Source organism: Triticum urartu, chromosome 2A (assembly GCF_056163025.1).
Source record: "Triticum urartu cultivar PI428250 chromosome 2A, HENAU_Tu73, whole genome shotgun sequence".
Lineage (NCBI taxonomy): Eukaryota > Viridiplantae > Streptophyta > Magnoliopsida > Poales > Poaceae > Triticum > Triticum urartu.
In genome coordinates this window covers 700631306-700651659 of record NC_141874.1, presented here as the reverse complement: position 1 = coordinate 700651659, position 20354 = coordinate 700631306, and positions in this window count along the sequence as shown.

Below are 20354 nucleotides of genomic sequence, written 5' to 3'. Positions count from 1 at the left end.
ACACCTAAAGACGGTCTGTTATCTCATGCTTGTAATACTTCCCCGTCATAGTGAATTGCGCCTTCGTGTATTCGTGGTATTTTTAGCAAGTGTTTTCCACATTAAACCCGTGTTTCTCGTGTCTCATTTATTCTTGTTTTATATTTTTTTTGATAAATGATGGATTTTATTGACTCAAAATGAAGTATCAAGAGGATATTGTCACGATGAGCGCACACCTGGCCTCTGCATAGGTAGGGTGCACACAGCCAACACCAACACACTTAACAAAACGCCGGCTAATAGCAAAGTCATATAAGACTAAAGCTATGCGTAGGCGAGGAAAAAACCCAAAGCGATGAATGTTGCGATTGATAAACTACAACAACGACCTTATCCACACCAACCATCTCATGACACCATAAAGATACCGATATTCTTTAACAGCAACACCTTCAGGAAGGGAGTGCCGCTCAAGCGCCACTCGATCTACCCATCAAAGGTCAAATTCTAGGTTTTTGTCCTGAAGAGTCAGTTCGAGCATATCCGAACAATGCCTTGAACAAGATAGCAATGCAAAAAATATCGCATTTGCTAGGTATACCAAATCGGGTCGGACCTAGGTCTTCACCCTAGAGCTCGAAACCGGGTGCTTGAGTAGCACCACATCAAAGTTACTCAAATATTATCGCCGCCACTTTTCCGCTATCCCAGCAGCTACATGCCATTTGCGACCGCCGCCGCTGCACAACTATACCCTCTGCGTCAAGCCGTCATTCGTAGATTGCATCTCATCGTCGAAGATAACCACGATATGAAAGGAGAACCCCCATGAAGACTTTTAGTGGCCACCGCAATCCGCAGTGAGGCCGCCGCCGCAGGCCGGAGTGGTCACCACTCGGACCAACACTGAAGGCAAAGCACAACACCGCCGACACCCCATATGGGCCAACATGGCCAGATCTAGAGCACGAAAGGTAGATCTCCATCACCGAGACGCGCCCACGTGAAGTGCATCCGCCCGCTAGATCAGCGGTGCATCGACCGCCAAAACGACGACGTGCCTCCTGACTGGAGCACTATGCATGGCCCGAGCATGCCCACCGCCATGCCTCAACCATGCCTTCATGTCTCCGTCTCGCAACTGCGCCTCCGATGGAGCCCTTGATCGCGAGCCTTGAGGGCTTGCCCTTCGGCCCTCTCTAGCGGCAACGAGGAGGAGGAGGGGGAGGGGGAGGGGGGAGAAGGGCAGCGTCGGCAAGGCTGGTTGCCACTAGACTTGCTCGTGGGGAGCAACGCGGGGGCCTCCGATTTTTAGGATCAAACGTTCTTGTTTTATCTAACAAGTGGTATAAAGAGGACGCATGCTACGCGTCATCCGGCTGTAGCGGGCCAAGCTGCAGCCGGCTTGATGGCCGTTAGATTGCGATGCGTGTAACCGATGATTGATTTGCCTAGTTCGCCTCACACGTCCGCTCCTTTACAAAACACTGCAGCCTCACGAAATGCTTCAAAAGTATCGATGACAATCGCAGTGCTGTCACACGTCGTCGTGGCACCTTCGCCCACACGCGTAGCACCCGGTCGGCTACAGTGGCAACATCGCCCAGCCCGGCCATTCTAGCTTTGCCGCCGGACTCTCAGTACTGTTCATGAGCTCGCAGCAGGCCTGACAACATCATCGGTCGGTCGTCTTGCGACATAATTTGAAGCATCATTGTCAGCATCGCATCACTACCTGCATCACCGCGGGGCTATGGCTCACAGCTCTGCCATCACGATAGCATCATTGTTGTCATCGACGATGTTGTTGATGTCGTGGCTGTTGATGAAGGAAATATGCCCTAGAGGCAATAATAAAGTTATTATTTATTTCCTTATAAATCATGATAAATGTTTATTATTCATGCTAGAATTGTATTAACCGGAAACATAATACATGTGTGAATACATAGACAAACAAAGTGTCACTAGTATGCCTCTACTTGACTAGCTCGTTAATCAAAGATGGTTATGTTTCCTAACCATGAACAATGAGTTGTTATTTGATTAACGAGGTCACATCATTAGTTGAATGATCTGATTGACATGACCCATTCCATTAGCTTAGCACCCGATCGTTTAGTATGTTGCTAGTGCTTTCTTCATGACTTATACATGTTCCTATGACTATGAGATTATGCAACTCCCGTTTGCCGGAGGAACACTTTGGGTGCTACCAAACGTCACAACATAACTGGGTGATTATAAAGGAGCATTACAGGTGTCTCCAAAGGTAGATGTTGGGTTGGCGTATTTCGAGATTAGGATTTGTCACTCCGATTGACGGAGAGGTATCTCTGGGCCCTCTCGGTAATACACATCACATAAGCCTTGCAAGCATTACAACTAATGTGTTAGTTGTGAGATGATGTATTACGGAATGAGTAAAGAGACTTGCCGGTAACGAGATTGAACTAGGTATTGGATACCGACGATCGAATCTCGGGCAAGTAACATACCGATGACAAAGGGAACAACGTATGTTGTTATGCGGTCTGACCGATAACGATCTTCGTAGAATATGTAGGAGCCAATATGGGCATCCAGGTCCCGCTATTGGTTATTGACCGGAGACGTGTCTCGGTCATGTCTACATTGTTCTCGAACCCGTAGGGTCCGCACGCTTAAGGTTACGAGGACAGTTTCATTATGAGTTTATGCATTTTGATGTACCGAAGGTTGTTCGGAGTCCGGATGTGATCACGGACATGACGAGGAGTCTCGAAATGGTCGAGACGTAAAGATTGATATATTGGAAGCCTATGTTTGGACATCAGAAGTGTTCCGGGTGAAATCGGGATTTTACCGGGTTACCGGGAGGTTACCGGAACCCCCCCGGAAGCCATATGGGCCTTCATGGGCCTTAGTGGAAAGGTGAAAGGGCTGCCCATAAGGGCTGCGCGCCTCCCCCCTTCCCCTAGTCCTATTAGGACTAGGAGAGGTGGCCGGCCACCCTTCTCCCCCTTTCCCCCTTGGGAATCCTAGTTGGAATAGGATTGGGGGGGGGGGGAGTCCTACTCCCGGAAGGAGTAGGACTCCTCCTGCGCCTCTCTCCCTGGCCGGCGCCCCCCTCCCCCCTTGGCTCCTTTATATACTGAGGTAGAGGCACCCTAGAACACACAAGTTGATCCACGTGATCTATTCCTTAGCCGTGTGCGGTGCCCCCTGCCACCATATTCCTCGATAATACTGTAGCGGAGTTTAGGCGAAGCCCTGCTGCTGTAGTTCATCAAGATCGTCACCACGCCGTCGTGCTGACGGAACTCTTCCCCGACACTTTGCTGGATCGGAGTCCGGGGATCATCATCGAGCTGAACGTGTGCTCGAACTCGGAGGTGCCGTAGTTTCGGTACTTGATCGGTTGGATCGTGAAGACGTACGACTACTTCCTCTACGTCGTGTCATCGCTTCCGCAGTCGGTCTGCGTTGGGTACGTAGACAACACTCTCCCCCTCGTTGCTATGCATCACATGATCTTGCGTGTGCGTAGGAAATTTTTTGAAATTACTACGAAACCCAACAGTGGCATCCGAGCCTAGGTTAATTATGTTGATGTTATATGCACGAGTAGAACACAAGTGAGTTCTGGACGATACAAGTCATACTGCCTACCAGCATGTCATACTTTGGTTCGGCGGCATTGTTGGACGAGACGACCCGGACCAACATTACGCGTACGCTTACGCGAGACCGGTTCCCTCGACGTGCTTTGCACAGAGATGGCTTGCGGGCGACTGTCTCTCCAACTTTAGTTGAACCAAGTATGGCTACGCCCGGTCCTTGCGAAGGTTAAAACGGAGTCTATTTGACAAACTATCGTTGTGGTTTTGATGCGTAGGTGGGATTGGTTCTTACTTAAGCCCGTAGCAGCCACGTAAAACATGCAACAACAAAGTAGAGGACGTCTAACTTGTTTTTGCAGGGCATGTTGTGATGTGATATGGTCAAGGCATGATGCTGAATTTTATTGTATGAGATGATCATGTTTTGTAACCGAGTTATCGGCAACTGGCAGGAGCCATATGGTTGTCGTTTTATTGTATGCAATGCAATCGCGATGTAATGCTTTACTTTATTACTAAACGGTAGTGATAGTCGTGGAAGCATAAGATTGGCGAGACGACAACGATGCTACGATGGAGATCAAGGTGTCGCGCCGGTGACGATGGTGATCATGACGGTGCTTCGGAGATGGAGATCACAAGCACAAGATGATGATGGCCATATCATATCACTTATATTGATTGCATGTGATGTTTATCTTTTTATGCATCTTATCTTGCTTTGATTGACGGTAGCATTATAAGATGATCTCTCACTAAATTATCAAGAAGTGTTCTCTCTGAGTATGCAACGTTGCCAAAGTTCGTCGTGCCCAGACACCACGTGATGATCGGGTGTGATAAGCTCTACGTCCATCTACAACGGGTGCAAGCCAGTTTTGCACACGCAGAATACTCAGGTTAAACTTGACGAGCCTAGCATATGCAGATATGGCCTCGGAACACGGAGACCGGAAGGTCAAGCGTGAATCATATAGTAGATATGATCAACATAAACGATGCTCACCATTGAAAACTACTCAATCTCACGTGATGATCGGTCATGGTTTAGTTGATTTGGATCACGTAATCACTTAGAAGATTAGAGGGATGTCTATCTAAGTGGGAGTTCTTAAGTAATATGATTAATTGAACTTAAATTTATCATGAACTTAGTACCTGATAGTATCTTGCTTGTTTATGTTGATTGTAGATAAATGGCTCGTGCTGTTGTTCCGTTGAATTTTAATGCGTTCCTTGAGAAAGCAAAGTTAAAAGATGATGGTAGCAATTACACGGACTGGGTCCGTAACTTGAGGATTATCCTCATTGCTGCTCAGAAGAATTACGTCCTAGAAGCACCGCTGGGTGCCAGGCCTGCTGCTGGAGCAACACCAGATGTTATGAACGTCTGGCAGAGCAAAGCTGATGACTACTCGATAGTTCAGTGTGCCATGCTTTACGGCTTAGAATCAGGACTTCAACGACGTTTTGAACGTCGTGGAGCATATGAGATGTTCCAGGAGTTGAAGTTAATATTTCAAGCAAATGCCCGGATTGAGAGATATGAAGTCTCCAATAAGTTCTATAGCTGCAAGATGGAGGAGAACAGTTCTGTCAGTGAGCATATACTCAAAATGTCTGGGTATAATAATCACTTGATTCAATTGGGAGTTAATCTTCCGGATGATTGCGTCATTGACAGAATTCTCCAATCACTGCCACCAAGCTACAAGAGCTTCGTGACGAACTATAATATGCAAGGGATGAACAAGACTATTCCCGAGCTCTTCGCAATGCTGAAAGCTGCGGAGGTAGAAATCAAGAAGGAGCATCAAGTGTTGATGGTTAACAAGACCACTAGTTTCAAGAAAAAGGGCAAAGGGAAGAAGAAGGAGAACTTCAAGAAGAACAGCAAGAAAGTTGCTTCTCAAGAGAAAAAACCCAAGTTGGACCTAAGCCTGAAACTGAGTGCTTCTACTGCAAGCAGACTGGTCACTGAAAGCGGAACTGCCCCAAGTATTTGGCGGATAAGAAGGATGGCAAGGTGAACAAAGGTATATGTGATATACATGTTGTTGATGTGTACCTTACTAGAGCTCGCAGTAGCACCTGGGTATTTGATACTGATTCTGTTGCTAATATTTGCAACTCGAAATAGGGACTACGGAATAAGCGGGCACTGGCAAAGGACGAGGTGACGATGCGCGTGGGAAACGGTTCCAAAGTCGATGTGATCGCGGTCGGCACGCTACCTCTACATCTACCTTCGGGATTAATATTAGACCTAAATAATTGTTATTTGGTGCTAGCATTGAGCATGAACATTATATCTGGATCTTGTTTAATGCGAGACGGTTATTCATTTAAATCAGAGAATAATGGTTGTTCTATTTATATGAGTAATATCTTTTATGGTCATGCACCCTTGAAGAGTGGTCTATTTTTATTGGATCTCGATAGTAGTAATACACATATTCATAATGTTGAAGCCAAAAGATGCAGAGTTGATAATGAAAGTGCAACTTATTTGTGGCACTGTCGTTTAGGTCATATCGGTGTAAAGCGCATGAAGAAACTCCATACTGATGGACTTTTGGAACCACTTGATTATGAATCACTTGGTACTTGCGAACCGTGCCTCATGGGCAAGATGACTAAAACACCATTCTCCGGTACTATGGAGAGAGCAACAGATTTGTTGGAAATCATACATACCGATGTATGTGGTCCGATGAATATTGAGGCTCGTGGCGGATATCGTTATTTTCTCACCTTCACAGATGATTTAAGCAGATATGGGTATATCTACTTAATGAAACACAAGTCTGAAACATTTGAAAAGTTCAAAGAATTTCAGAGTGAAGTTGAAAATCATCGTAACAAGAAAATAAAGTTTCTACGATCTGATCGTGGAGGAGAATATTTGAGTTACGAGTTTGGTGTACATTTGAAAAACTGTGGAATAGTTTCGCAACTCACGCCACCCTGAACACCACAGCGTAATGGTGTGTCCGAACGTCGTAATCGTACTTTACTAGATATGGTGCGATCTATGATGTCTCTTACTGATTTACCGCTATCGTTTTGGGGTTATGCTCTAGAGACGGCCGCATTCACGTTAAATAGGGCACCATCAAAATCCGTTGAGACGACGCCTTATGAACTGTGGTTTGGCAAGAAACCAAAGTTGTCGTTTCTTAAAGTTTGGGGCTGCGATGCTTATGTGAAAAAACTTCAACCTGACAAGCTCGAACCCAAATCGGAGAAATGTGTCTTCATAGGATACCCAAAAGAAACTGTTGGGTACACCTTCTATCACAGATCCGAAGGCAAGACATTCATTGCTAAGAATGGATCCTTTCTAGAGAAGGAGTTTCTCTCGAAAGAAGTGAGTGGGAGGAAAGTGGAACTTGACGAGGTAACTGTACCTGCTCCCTTACTGGAAAGTAGTTCATCACAGAAAATTGTTTCAGTGACACCTACACCAGTTAGTGAGGAAGCCAATGATAATGATCATGAAACTTCAGATCAAGATACTACTGAACCTCGTAGATCAACCAGAGTAAGATCCGCACCAGAGTGGTACGGTAATCCTGTTCTGGAGGTCATGATACTAGATCATGATGAACCTACGAACTATGAAGAAGCGATGGTGAGCCCAGATTCCGCAAAGTGGCTTGAAGCCATGAAATCTGAGATGGGATCCATGTATGAGAACAAAGTATGGACTTTGGTTGACTTGCCCGATGATCGGCAAGCAATTGAGAATAAATGGATCTTTAAGAAGAAGACTGACGCTGATGGTAATGTTACTGTCTATAAACCTCGACTTGTCGCAAAAGGTTTTCGGCAAGTTCAAGGGATTGACTACGATGAGACCTTCTCACCCGTAGCGATGCTTAAGTCCGTCCGAATCATGTTAGCAATTGCCGCATTTTATGATTATGAAATATGGCAGATGGATGTCAAAACTGCATTCCTGAATGGATTTCTGGAAGAAGAGTTGTATATGATGCAACCGGAAGGTTTTGTCGATCCAAAGGGAGCTAACAAAGTGTGCAAGCTCCAGCGATCCATTTATGGACTGGTGCAAGCCTCTCGGAGTTGGAATAAACGTTTTGATAGTGTGATCAAAGCATTTGGTTTTATACAGACTTTGGGAGAAGCCTGTATTTACAAGAAAGTGAGTGGGAGCTCTGTAGCATTTCTGATATTATATGTGGATGACATATTGCTGATTGGAAATGATATAGAATTTCTGGATAGCACAAAGGAATACTTGAATAAAAGTTTTTCAATGAAAGACCTCGGTGAAGTTGCTTACATATTAGGCATTAAGATCTATAGAGATAGAACAAGACGCTTAATTGGACTTTCACAAAGCACATACCTTGACAAAATTTTGAAGAAGTTCAAAATGGATCAAGCAAAGAAAGGGTTCTTGCCTGTGTTACAAGGTGTGAAGTTGAGTAAGACTCAATGCCCGACCACTGCAGAAGATAGAGAGAATATGAAAGATGTTCCCTATGCATCAGCCATAGGCTCTATCATGTATGCAATGCTATGTACCAGACCTGATGTGTGCCTTGCTATAAGTTTAGCAGGGAGGTACCAAAGTAATTCAGGAGTGGATCACTGGACAGCGGTCAAGAACATCCTGAAATACCTGAAAAGGACTAAGGATATGTTTCTCGTATATGGAGGTGACAAAGAGCTCACCGTAAGAGGTTACATTGATGCAAGCTTTGACACTGATCCGGACGATTATAAATCGCAAACCGGATACGTGTTTACATTAAACGGTGGAGCTGTCAGTTGGTGCAGTTCTAAACAAAGCGTCGTAGCGGGATCTACATGTGAAGCGGAGTACATAGCTGCTTCGGAAGCAGCAAACGAAGGAGTCTGGATGAAGGAGTTCATATCCGATCTAGGTGTCATACCTAATGCATCGGGTCCAATGAAAATCTTTTGTGACAATACTGGTGCAGTTGCCTTGGCAAAGGAATCCAGATTTCACAAAAGGACCAAACACATCAAGAGACACTTCAACTCCATCCGGGATCTAGTCCAGGTGGGAGACATAGAGATTTGTAAGATACATACGGATCTGAATGTTGCAGACCCGTTGACTAAGCCTCTTCCACGAGCAAAACATGATCAGCACCAAGGCTCCATGGGTGTTAGAATCATTACAGTGTAATCTAGATTATTGACTCTAGTGCAAGTGGGAGACTGAAGGAAATATGCCCTAGAGGCAATAATAAAGTTATTATTTATTTCCTTATAAATCATGATAAATGTTTATTATTCATGCTAGAATTGTATTAACCGGAAACATAATACATGTGTGAATACATAGACAAACAAAGTGTCACTAGTATGCCTCTACTTGACTAGCTCGTTAATCAAAGATGGTTATGTTTCCTAACCATGAACAATGAGTTGTTATTTGATTAACGAGGTCACATCATTAGTTGAATGATCTGATTGACATGACCCATTCCATTAGCTTAGCACCCGATCGTTTAGTATGTTGCTAGTGCTTTCTTCATGACTTATACATGTTCCTATGACTATGAGATTATGCAACTCCCGTTTGCCGGAGGAACACTTTGGGTGCTACCAAACGTCACAACATAACTGGGTGATTATAAATGAGCATTACAGGTGTCTCCAAAGGTAGATGTTGGGTTGGCGTATTTCGAGATTAGGATTTGTCACTCCGATTGACGGAGAGGTATCTCTGGGCCCTCTCGGTAATACACATCACATAAGCCTTGCAAGCATTACAACTAATGTGTTAGTTGTGAGATGATGTATTACGGAACGAGTAAAGAGACTTGCCGGTAACGAGATTGAACTAGGTATTGGATACCGACGATCGAATCTCGGGCAAGTAACATACCGATGACAAAGGGAACAACGTATGTTGTTATGCGGTCTGACCGATAAAGATCTTCGTAGGATATGTAGGAGCCAATATGGGCATCCAGGTCCCGCTATTGGTTATTGACCGGAGACGTGTCTCGGTCATGTCTACATTGTTCTCGAACCCGTAGGGTCCGCACGCTTAAGGTTATGATGACAGTTTCATTATGAGTTTATGCATTTTGATGTACCGAAGGTTGTTCGGAGTCCCGGATGTGATCACGGACATGACGAGGAGTCTCGAAATGGTCGAGACGTAAAGATTGATATATTGGAAGCCTATGTTTGGACATCAGAAGTGTTCCGGGTGAAATCGGGATTTTACCGGGTTACCGGGAGGTTACCGGAACCCCCCCGGAAGCCATATGGGCCTTCATGGGCCTTAGTGGAAAGGTGAAAGGGCTGCCCATAAGGGCTGCGCGCCTCCCCCCTTCCCCTAGTCCTATTAGGACTAGGAGAGGTGGCCGGCCACCCTTCTCCCCCTTTCCCCCTTGGGAATCCTAGTTGGAATAGGATTGGGGGGGGGGGGAGTCCTACTCCCGGAAGGAGTAGGACTCCTCCTGCGCCTCTCTCCCTGGCCGGCGCCCCCCTCCCCCCTTGGCTCCTTTATATACTGAGGTAGAGGCACCCTAGAACACACAAGTTGATCCACGTGATCTATTCCTTAGCCGTGTGCGGTGCCCCCTGCCACCATATTCCTCGATAATACTGTAGCGGAGTTTAGGCGAAGCCCTGCTGCTGTAGTTCATCAAGATCGTCACCACGCCGTCGTGCTGACGGAACTCTTCCCCGACACTTTGCTGGATTGGAGTCCGGGGATCGTCATCTAGCTCAACGTGTGCTCGAACTCGGAGGTGCCGTAGTTTCGGTACTTGATCGGTTGGATCGTGAAGACGTACGACTACTTCCTCTACGTCGTGTCATCGCTTCCGCAGTCGGTCTGCGTTGGGTACGTAGACAACACTCTCCCCCTCGTTGCTATGCATCACATGATCTTGCGTGTGCGTAGGAAATTTTTTGAAATTACTACGAAACCCAACAGTTGAAGCATTGCCGTGGCCGCCTACGCTGTGGCAACACGCCTGATCATCGTGGTCGTCGAAGCACAACCGTGACCGCCAACACAATTGCAGCACATACATCTCGTCGTCGTGGCGGTGCAAGCATCACCACGGCCATTGAAGCACGCATCACAGCGTCGAGGGTTGTCGACGTCATGGCCGTCAAAAACATTGTTGTTATGGCCGTCGAAGCATGCGTCGCAGGACGGTTGCCGACGTCATGGCTGTTGAAGCAATGTTGACATGGCCGTCGAAGCATCGCCGCGGCCGTCAACTCCATCGCGGCACGTACACCTCGCCGTCGTGTCCATCGAAGCAATGTTGCTATGGGCGCCAAAGCATCGCCGCGGCCGTCGACTCCATCATAGCACGTACACCTCGCCGTCGTGGCCGTCGAAGCAATGTTGCCATGGCCGTCAAAGCATCGCCGTGGACATAGACTCCGTTGCAGCACGTACGCCTCGCCGTCGTGGCCGTCGATGCGTCGCCGCACCCGTCAACGATGTCATGGCACGTACGCAGTTGAGGCATGCATCACATCATAGCCGTCGAATCACGCGTCGCAACCCCAACCACCAAAGCATCACCGTAGCCGTCGACGCCGTCGCAGCATGTACGCCTCGTCGTCATGGCCGTCGATGCACATACGCCGTGAAGCATGCATCACAGCATCACCGGAGCAGCTGAGACGCCATCACAACATCTGTCGAAGCACGTGGAGCAACCGGGCCGCCATCCGTGCACCTTCATTGTCGTCGAAGCACGTCGTCACAACATCGCCGAAGCAGCCAAGATGTCGTCGTAGCACCCGTTGGAAGCACGCTGTTTGCAGCAACACATGTTTACAGAATGCTCCGGCGATGCTGCATGCAGTTTGCTGGATCGATCGCTTGGTTTAGTATGATGTGGTACTAGTAGCATGCATCAGTTTCCGGAATAGTTCCAGCGATTAATCACAATTAATTAATACTACTAGTGGCCAATCTATGAATCCAACCACACGCACGGGTTTCTAGTTTGACTCGCTACATGAGTAGGAGACACGTGTCATGAGTAGAAGGCGGCTGGCGTGAAAATGTTTACATCCGACTGAAAACAAGCAATTCCCTATAAAAAGCCAAATTTTTATACGAGATTTGAGTTCAAGAAAAGTTAGGGTTGCGTCTGTCCGTCGCCGCAGCCTTCCAATCTTCCGGATCGAAGATTGATTCCGCTGCAGCCGTAAGAAGCCAAGAATCGACAGGAGTTCCTTTTCTCCGTTGGATCGCCGATCCGAGCAGCCGCCGTACACTGTTGTAGTACGAACCGAGACAAGGCCAACTACTGTATCAAGGGCCAGTTTGGTTGGTGTCCTCGACACCGTGCCTGACAAAAAGTGCGCCTGAGATTAACCTGAAATATTGTTCTTTACTGCCTAGCCATGCATGCTACATAGTGTTGTTTGGTATTGTCGATTTTTCTCAGTATTCTTAGTTTTTTTTCCTTTTTGCTTTGTTTTTCACCAAACTTTTTGTTTCACTGGTTTTTTTTCTTTGATTTACTTTTTATTTGTTTGTCGCTTTTTATTGGTTTTTTGAACACATGCCTATTTTTTAAAAAACGTTGAACATTTTTCACATAAACAGCCAAGATTTTTCAAATACACAATGAATATTTTTTATATATACATTTAACATTTTCAAATACATGATTGATTAATATTTCTTAAAACTTATTTTTATGTCTAATTTCAATAAACATTGTAATTTTTTTGTATAGATCAAAAATATTTTTATATACACATTTAACATTTTCGAAGTACATTATTACATTTTTTTTAAAATAATTGTTTTATGTCTACTTTTTCCATACACATGCAATATTTTCTGTATACATGAACATTTTTTATATGCACATTTAATATTTTCCAAGTACATGATTAACATTTTTTACCAATATAAGGTGTAATGTCTACTTTTTTTATATAAGGTGTACATTTGCCGTATACATTAGGAATATTTTCTTATACGCGTTTAACATTTTTCTAAATATATTTTTGATATCTACTCTTTCATACACATTTTATGTTTTATGTGTACATTTTCATATATATCAAAAACATTTTTTATACACATTTAACTTTTTAAAATGCATAGTTAACTTTTTTCAAATATTTATGTGCTTATATATATATATAATATTTAGAAAAATAACTAAAAGTAAAATAGCAAAAAATGATAACAAAAGAATGTGAAAAAAGAGCGAGCCCTTCAAGGCCTATGGCCTCCCACATGCTGGGGTAGCCCAGTCTAATGCTCGCTTCAGGCAAGCCTACTTGTTTCTGTCTCGTGTGAACGTGACATAGCGTCGCCCATAACATTATGTGAAATAATTAACTCATGGATATCGCTTGTAAAGGCCACTCCCACAAGTGGTGCACTGCACGTGCATCACTTGATGCAACATGAGAGTTTTCCTTTATTTCATAGATTTGTTTTTTCAAAAAAAATATCTTTTAAATCGTGCATCCAAATACCTAACCGTTTTCACCATTGAATTTCTCGCATCGAGATCTTTAAAACTAAATTCCATGTTAATAGGTTTTGACAAACTTGTTTAAAAAAAAGACCAGAAAAATCGGATTGGAAGAAATTAGAGCCGGAAGCACGGTTTTTTTTCCTTTCCGAAGAGGCACTTGCGAAGTAAATCTATGTCTCCACGAGAAGGAAATATATGCCTCTTGCAGAAGAAAACAATATTTTCCTTTTCTAAGAGACATAGTTGTGCCTCTTATGGAAGCAAACCTATGCCTCCATGAGAACCAAATTTGTGCCTCTCGCGAAAGAAAGAAAAACATGTTTTTTTCCTCTCGTGGGAAAAAATAAAACACGTTTTTTCCTTTTCTTAGAGGCACAACTATGCCTGTTGTGAAAGAAAACATGTGCCTCGATGAGAAGCAAATTTGTGCCTCCATGAAAATCAAATTTATGTCTGTCGTGGAAGCCAAAAAACACGCAATTTTTTTATTATTTTTTGGGTCCAAAATCTAGAGAAAACCAGGCAAAATTTGAGAAGCCGAAAAACCCCGAAAAATAAAACCATCTAAAACCTGAAAAGGCATACAGAAAAATAAAAAATAAAATTTTGAGGAAGCGCCCAACACGCAAGATATGGCGGCGGCAGAGAGTCTCGTCCCACCAAAAGTGGCCCTTGTAGGGCTCCCGCGAGGTGTACCCATTGGTTAGTTATTTTTGAGGCAAACCTCCTTGATTAGTTGCTCTCTTGCCTTTGTGTGTCATGCTTTGACCAAGCCACTTTGTCATGTTTCGTGTAGGCCCAAAAAGAGGGCCTTTTCCATGACCACAAGGACGGCCACGTGAGGCATCAACAAACATGGGAAGTTGACAGCGAATGGGAAAAACCAAATGCTAAGGCTTGGCTGTTCACAATGATTGAGACACCATCGCATGATGTGTTGATCAAAACGACAATGACACTATGGCCTATTTGGAAGGCGAAAAGGAAGCTTATTCACGAGAGAATCAGTGAGAGTCCTTTCTCCTTTGTCGACTCACCTTTTGGTTTCAAATTTTCTTATAGATTTGGTTGAGATAGACCGGTTCGGACATGTGCAGGGTTCTCAAAGTAATATACGAGGCAAAGAAACAGGAAAGAAATGGATCACCCCGCCACCTAGGATGTATAAAGTCAATGTGCACGTGGCTGTATCGATCCAAGGACACTTAGGAACAGCTGCCCCTGTATGTCCAGACGAACATGGGGTGGGTGTACAGGGGTTCTTCAGTTTATGTGATATAAGGGGCATGACAGATTCCACATCCCTCGAAGCAGTGGCATGCCGTGAGGCTCTATCTCTAGCGGAAGACCTTGGACTACAACAACTACATATCGCTTCAAATTGCAAGACGGTAGTAAACCATATTCGTGAAGCTATAGGAGAAAGCTACGGTGGGGTGATCAAGGATATCAATTCTTGGACTAGTTCTTTCATTTCCTGTAATTTTCTTCGCGAGTCTAGGGACTCAAACTTTGAACCTCATAATCTGACTAGGCACGCTCTTTTTTTATTAGATCAAGGGAGGCATGTAAGGTTGGTTGCTCCCCGTGATCAGGATGTTTTACCTGTATTTTTGAACATTGATCAATAAAGCCTAGCCGATTTTGCTCCAAAAATGATATGGGAAGTTGCCCGATCCGACCAAATCACGTGTACCTCGAGGGAAGGGTGTGTGAAGACATGGACATGGTCCTCCTCCATGTCAATCGCCCTAGACCCTAGTGGCAACTTCCAGCAACGAGTAACTCTTTTTGGGAAATCAAGGATCAGGGGTACTTGAGATGAAACAAGGGGGATTTGCTGATCTTCCTGGTTGTAAGATTTCAGACTTGATGAAATCCTCCATCTTGGATGTAAGTACAATGCTGCTGAGAAGGATTACGACATTTGCGAGGTGCGAAATTAATATGAGACGGGCGACTAGTGGGGTGACTCGGGGGTGGCTTTGGGGCCGTCTCCGGGGATCACCGGCGCTACCCCTTCCGGCGGGAGGAGGCGCGTGGAAGGCGGTTCTGGGCATTGGCCGATGAAGTCACCGGCGACTTGGACGACGACGACAACGACTCAGACGGCGGGCCGGCGAGCGTGCTGTCTCCCACCCCTTCTGACGCGATTTGCGAAGCCCTTAGGGTTGGATACCCTGAGGACGAGGTGGCTCTGCTTGTGGATCAGGCGATTCCTTCCGCCAATCCGGCGAGGCTAGGTCTGCGGGCGGAAGACAAGATCGAGATTGTCCGACGCATTGTTCATCGACGTACGGCGGCCACAGCGATCCGGCCTTGGAAGGGGCCTTTACCTAAGGTTAGTCTACCGAAACCGATTTGAACAGTTCTGGCCTATCTATGTTATTAATGTAAGTTTCAAAATTTTCACCAAGGTCGGGACTAATAGGCTTAAGCAAATTGCGCACTCTGTGGTGCAGCCGTCTCAAATTGCTTTCATGCCGGACAGAAACATCCTAGAAGGGGTTGTAGTCCTGCATGAAACGCTCCATGAAATCCACACGAAAAAACTAGACGGAGTTGTTTTCAAAGTGGACTTTTAGAAAGCATACAATAAGGTCAAATGACCTTTCCTTCAACAGGCTTTGCGTATGAAAGGTTTTGATCGGGCCTGGAGAAGCCAGGTAGACTCTTTCATGCAAAAAGGGAGTGTTGGGATTAAAGTGAATGATGACATAGGTCACTACTTCCAAACACACAAAGGACTAAGACAAGGAGTAGTGGTCGATATGTTGACAATTCTTATAGGAAGGGCTAAGGAGGCGGGCCAGGTAGGAAGCCTCGTCCCGCACTTAATTGACGGAGGTGTATCCATCCTGCAGTACGCTGATGATACTACCATCTTCATGGAGCATGACTTGGCAAAAGCGTGAAACATGAAGCTGGTTGAAAGAACATGTGGTGCCTCCATGTTTGGTTTTAGTAATTGATGACAATCTCTATTTACTAATGGTTGCATTGAGTTATATTTGAAGGATTTGTCCATAGGCATTTCTTGAAGCCCATGTGTTGGTTTCAAGGAGTTTAACCAAGGTGATATTAAGGAATTATTCAAAGTTTGGTCATGTGAGTGTTGGGCTTGTTGCAAGTATGTCTTGAAGAAGAAGATTGTGTGATCATTCATGCTTACCTTCATGGCATCATCCAAATGAAGAGAATTGGAAAGGTTCAAGGTTGATCAAGACTAAGTCAAGAGTGAATAAGTTGATCAACTCACAAAGCGCAGAAGCTGTACCGAGAGGGATCAAGTGATCCCATGGTATGGTAAGCATTGTCAATTACGCTTTGTGTACTAGCCCATGGTCTTTGTGAGAGTTCTTTGTGGGGTTAGGTTGCCGTGTGCAAGTTCAAGTGATGCATCACGGAGAGATCAAGTGCTTGAAGCTTGCCGTCCATTGTGGTGACAATGGACTTGTGAAGATGTGCGGAAGAGTGGCTCACCCATAGTGGAGTATGGGGGAGCAATCTACTAGTCTTCACCAAGCCAACGCAAACAAGAAAGGAGGTCCAACTTGAGGAAGTCAAGATCGTCTACATCTAGCTCAAGTGGACTTTGTGCAAGGCAAAGGTTTGCCCTTGATAGGTTTTCTATTTTACCGGTCTCATGGTGGTAGTTGGGAGACCAGGTTATAGGATCGATCGCCGTACTATCAAGGAGGGCTCTTGATGAGTAGCTTGATCGTATCGTCTGCAGAGAGCTCAAACCATTGCATCCTTGCATCATCTTTCTTGGTTCTTGTTTGGTTCTCTTTGTGACTCTTAGAGCTTATGGTCATCTTGATGCCAAGCTCGAGTTCATCGAAAACGGAGTTCACTCGCAACTTCTATGATGTTTTCGACGTTGGAGGTTATGTCGGTTCTTCTCTGTTGGAGGTTTCACTCCTCTGTCGCTGTTTTGATACTACTCGTCGTCTTGTTTCCAACAAGCTTGAGCTTGCTCGATTCAGAGCTCATTCGCAGAAGTTATGGCAGTTCTCGTTTTCCTTGGAGTATACTTGTTTTTATGGAAGTGGCATATGTTTGGTGCCAGCGGTAGTACCGCGGGGCCAGAGCGGCAGTACCGCGTATCGCCACAAGTGGTAGTACCACTGTCTCACAACGATAGTACTGCTCGTGGCCATAAGCGGTAGTACGGCTCTGGTTTCGCGCTGGTACCGCCTCGACTCGAGACGTGGTTTTCTCGTGTCAGGTTCAGCGGCAGTAGTAGCGGCAGTAGGAGCGGTAGTGCCGCTCGTGTGTGGTAGTACCGCTGGGCCAAGCGGCAGTACCGCTGGCCCCAGCGGTAGTGCCGCTCATACGGCTCTGCCTCGCCCTCTATTTTGATCTGCTCTCTGTGTTCTACCGCCCGGGCGGTAGTACCGCTCCCCTGAGCTGTAGTACCGCTCATGCGCGGACTGAGCACATAACGGTTGGATTCAGGAGCTCCTATAAAAGGGGGTCTTCTTCCCCATTGAACCTTATCCTTTGAGCTTGCGTTCTTCCCCCATTGTTGACCTTCTTCGAGCTTGCTAACTCTCAATCCCTCCATGGATTCTTACTAGTTTTTGAGGGAAAAGAGAGAGGAGATCTAGATCCACATTTCCACCAATCACTTTCTCCTCTATGTGAGGGGAACCCCTTGGATCTAGATCTTGGAGTTCTTCTTGTTCTCCTTCTTGTTCTTCCTCTCATTTTCCTCCCTAGCATTAGTTGCTTCGATAGGATTTGAGAGAGAAGGAATTGGGCACTTCGTGTGCCCTTGCCATTGCATTTGGTGCATTGATTTGAGTCCTCCACGGTGATACGTGGAAGTTACAAATTGAGAAGCTTATTACTCTTGGGTGCTTGGTACCCTTGAGCTTGTTCCTCTTGGGTGCTTGGGCGCCCTAGACGGTTGGTGGTGTTCGGAGCTCAATCATTATGGTGTAAAGCTCCGGGAAAGCGTCGGGGTCTCCAATTAGGTTGTGGAGATCGCCCCGAGCAATTTGACGGGTATCGGTGACCGCCCCCAAGGGTTGCCAAAGTGTACGGGTTCGGTGACCGCCCCCAAGGGTTGCCATTTGTACGCGTTCGGTGACCGCCCTCAAGGGTCCCTTAGTGGAATCATGTCATCTTGCATTGCGCGAGGGTGTGAGGAGATTACGGTGGCCCTAGTGGCTTCTTGGGGAGCATTGTGCCTCCACACTGCTCTAAACGGAGATTAGCATTCGCAAGGATGTGAACTTCGGGATACACCGTCGTCTCCGCGTGCCTCAGTTATCTCTTACCCGAACCCTTTACTTATGCACTTTAATTTGTGATAGCCATATTGTTTCTTGTCATATATCTTGCTATCACTTTGTTGTTTATCTTGCTTAGCATAAGTTGTTGGTGCACATAGGTGAGCCTAGTTGTTGTAGGTTTTGTGCTTGACAAATTAACCACTAGGTTTATTCTGCATTTGTTCAAGCCTAAACCGTAATTATTTTAAAGCGCCTATTCACCCCCCTCTAGGCGACATACTCGTTCTTTCACTCGTGTTATGCTTATTCGAACAATTGACTGGGTTAAAGATTAACTTCCACAAGAGCAAATTGTTCTATTTTGGAAGAGCTAATGATGACCAAGATGCGTACAAACAATTGTTCGGGTATGAATTGGGGGCTTTACCTTTCACGTATTTAGGTATACCAATTCACCATCGTAAGCTGACCAACAGAGAATGAGAGTGTATTGAGGATCGATTTGAGAAGAAACTGAGCTGCTGCAAAGGCAAGTTGATGTCATACGGAGGCCGACTAATTCTTATTAATTCAGTCCTCACGAGTATGCCCATGTTTCTCCTTTCCTTTTTTGAGGTTCCTGTGGGAGTCCGGAAGAGGCTAGACTTCTATCGATCTTGCTTTTTCTGGTAGAGTGATGAGCCAAAACGAAAGTACAGACTTGCTAAATGGGATATAATCTATAGGCCGAAAGACCAAGGGGGTCTAGGTATTGTAAACCTGGAGGTGAAGAACAGATGTCTTCTTAGCAAGTGGTTGTTTAAGCTTTTTGTCGAGACAGAGGCCACTTGGGCTCAGATCTTACGTAATAAGTACCTCCACTCTAGAACCTTGTCCCAGGTGACAGTGAGGCCGACTGACTCACCTTTTTGGAGAGGACTGATGAGAGTTAAATCACTCTTCTTCAATAGAACAAGATTCATAGTTGGAAACGGTACCGCTACGAGATTCTGGGAGGATACATGGCTAGGGGAGACGCCCCTAGCACTTCAATATCCTTCTCTGTATAGCATTGTTCAGCGTAGAGACGCTTACGTTGCAATAGTACTGCAGTCTACTCCGCTCAACATTCAATTTAGGAGGACGCTAGTAAGGGCATCTCCACCCGTCCCCCCAGGAAGGCCCCCCAAGCACTTTTTTTAGCGCCGGCAGCAAAAAATGCTCCCAGTCAGGTCCCCACGACCACGTTTTTCGCCGGATTTGGCTAAAGTTACGGCCGGCGCGCGCAAGTGAAACCCAGGAAAGCGGGAGGCAGCTGGGGGCGCCGGCGCGATACTTTCGCTGCCAAAGGCCCACTGCCAGCCTCTCTAAATCTCTCTTTCCTTCTTTTCCTGACTTGGCCCACCATGTGATGCATGCAAAAAAAAGCTCTCTCCCGCATGCCCGCCTCGCTCCTTCGCTTTCTCTCCTCTCTCCCCTGCTCCTCGCTCCGGCGATCTTGGACGCCCTCCACCGGCGAGCCGGCCCCGTCTCCCCTCGCTGGCCTCGCCCACATCTCGTCGGAGGAGCCGCAAGCGGCCTACCCCGTCTCCCGTCACCGGCCTCGCTCGCATCTCCCCGGAGGAGCCGCAAGCGGCCAGCCCCGTCGCCCGTCGTTGGCCCCACGTCGCGCCTCCCCGGAGCAGCCGCGTCGTGCTGCTACGGCTCGTCTCCGAGCGTAGCGAGCGGCTAGGTGGACTACTGTGAGCTCGCAGAGCATGACGGGCAGCAGGAGTGGGCTCGGGCAGCTCGACATCGAGTCGTTCTTCGTTCATGGCGGACGGCAGAGCCGGCGGTTGCGGCCAACTAGCTAGAGGAGGAGACGGAGCTTAGGAGGGGAGGCAGGAGCGGCGGTGCTCACCTGAGGAGCTCAAGGGGGCTCAGCGAGAAGCTCAGTAGCAGTAGCCGGCCTTGTGGCCGCGGCTGTTGCTGCTCGTCTTCCTGTCTCCCCCCTGCTCGAGCGAGGCTGCTGCTCGTTGAGGGAGCGCGCCGCGCGGAGTCGCGCAGGGCTGCGAGGGCGG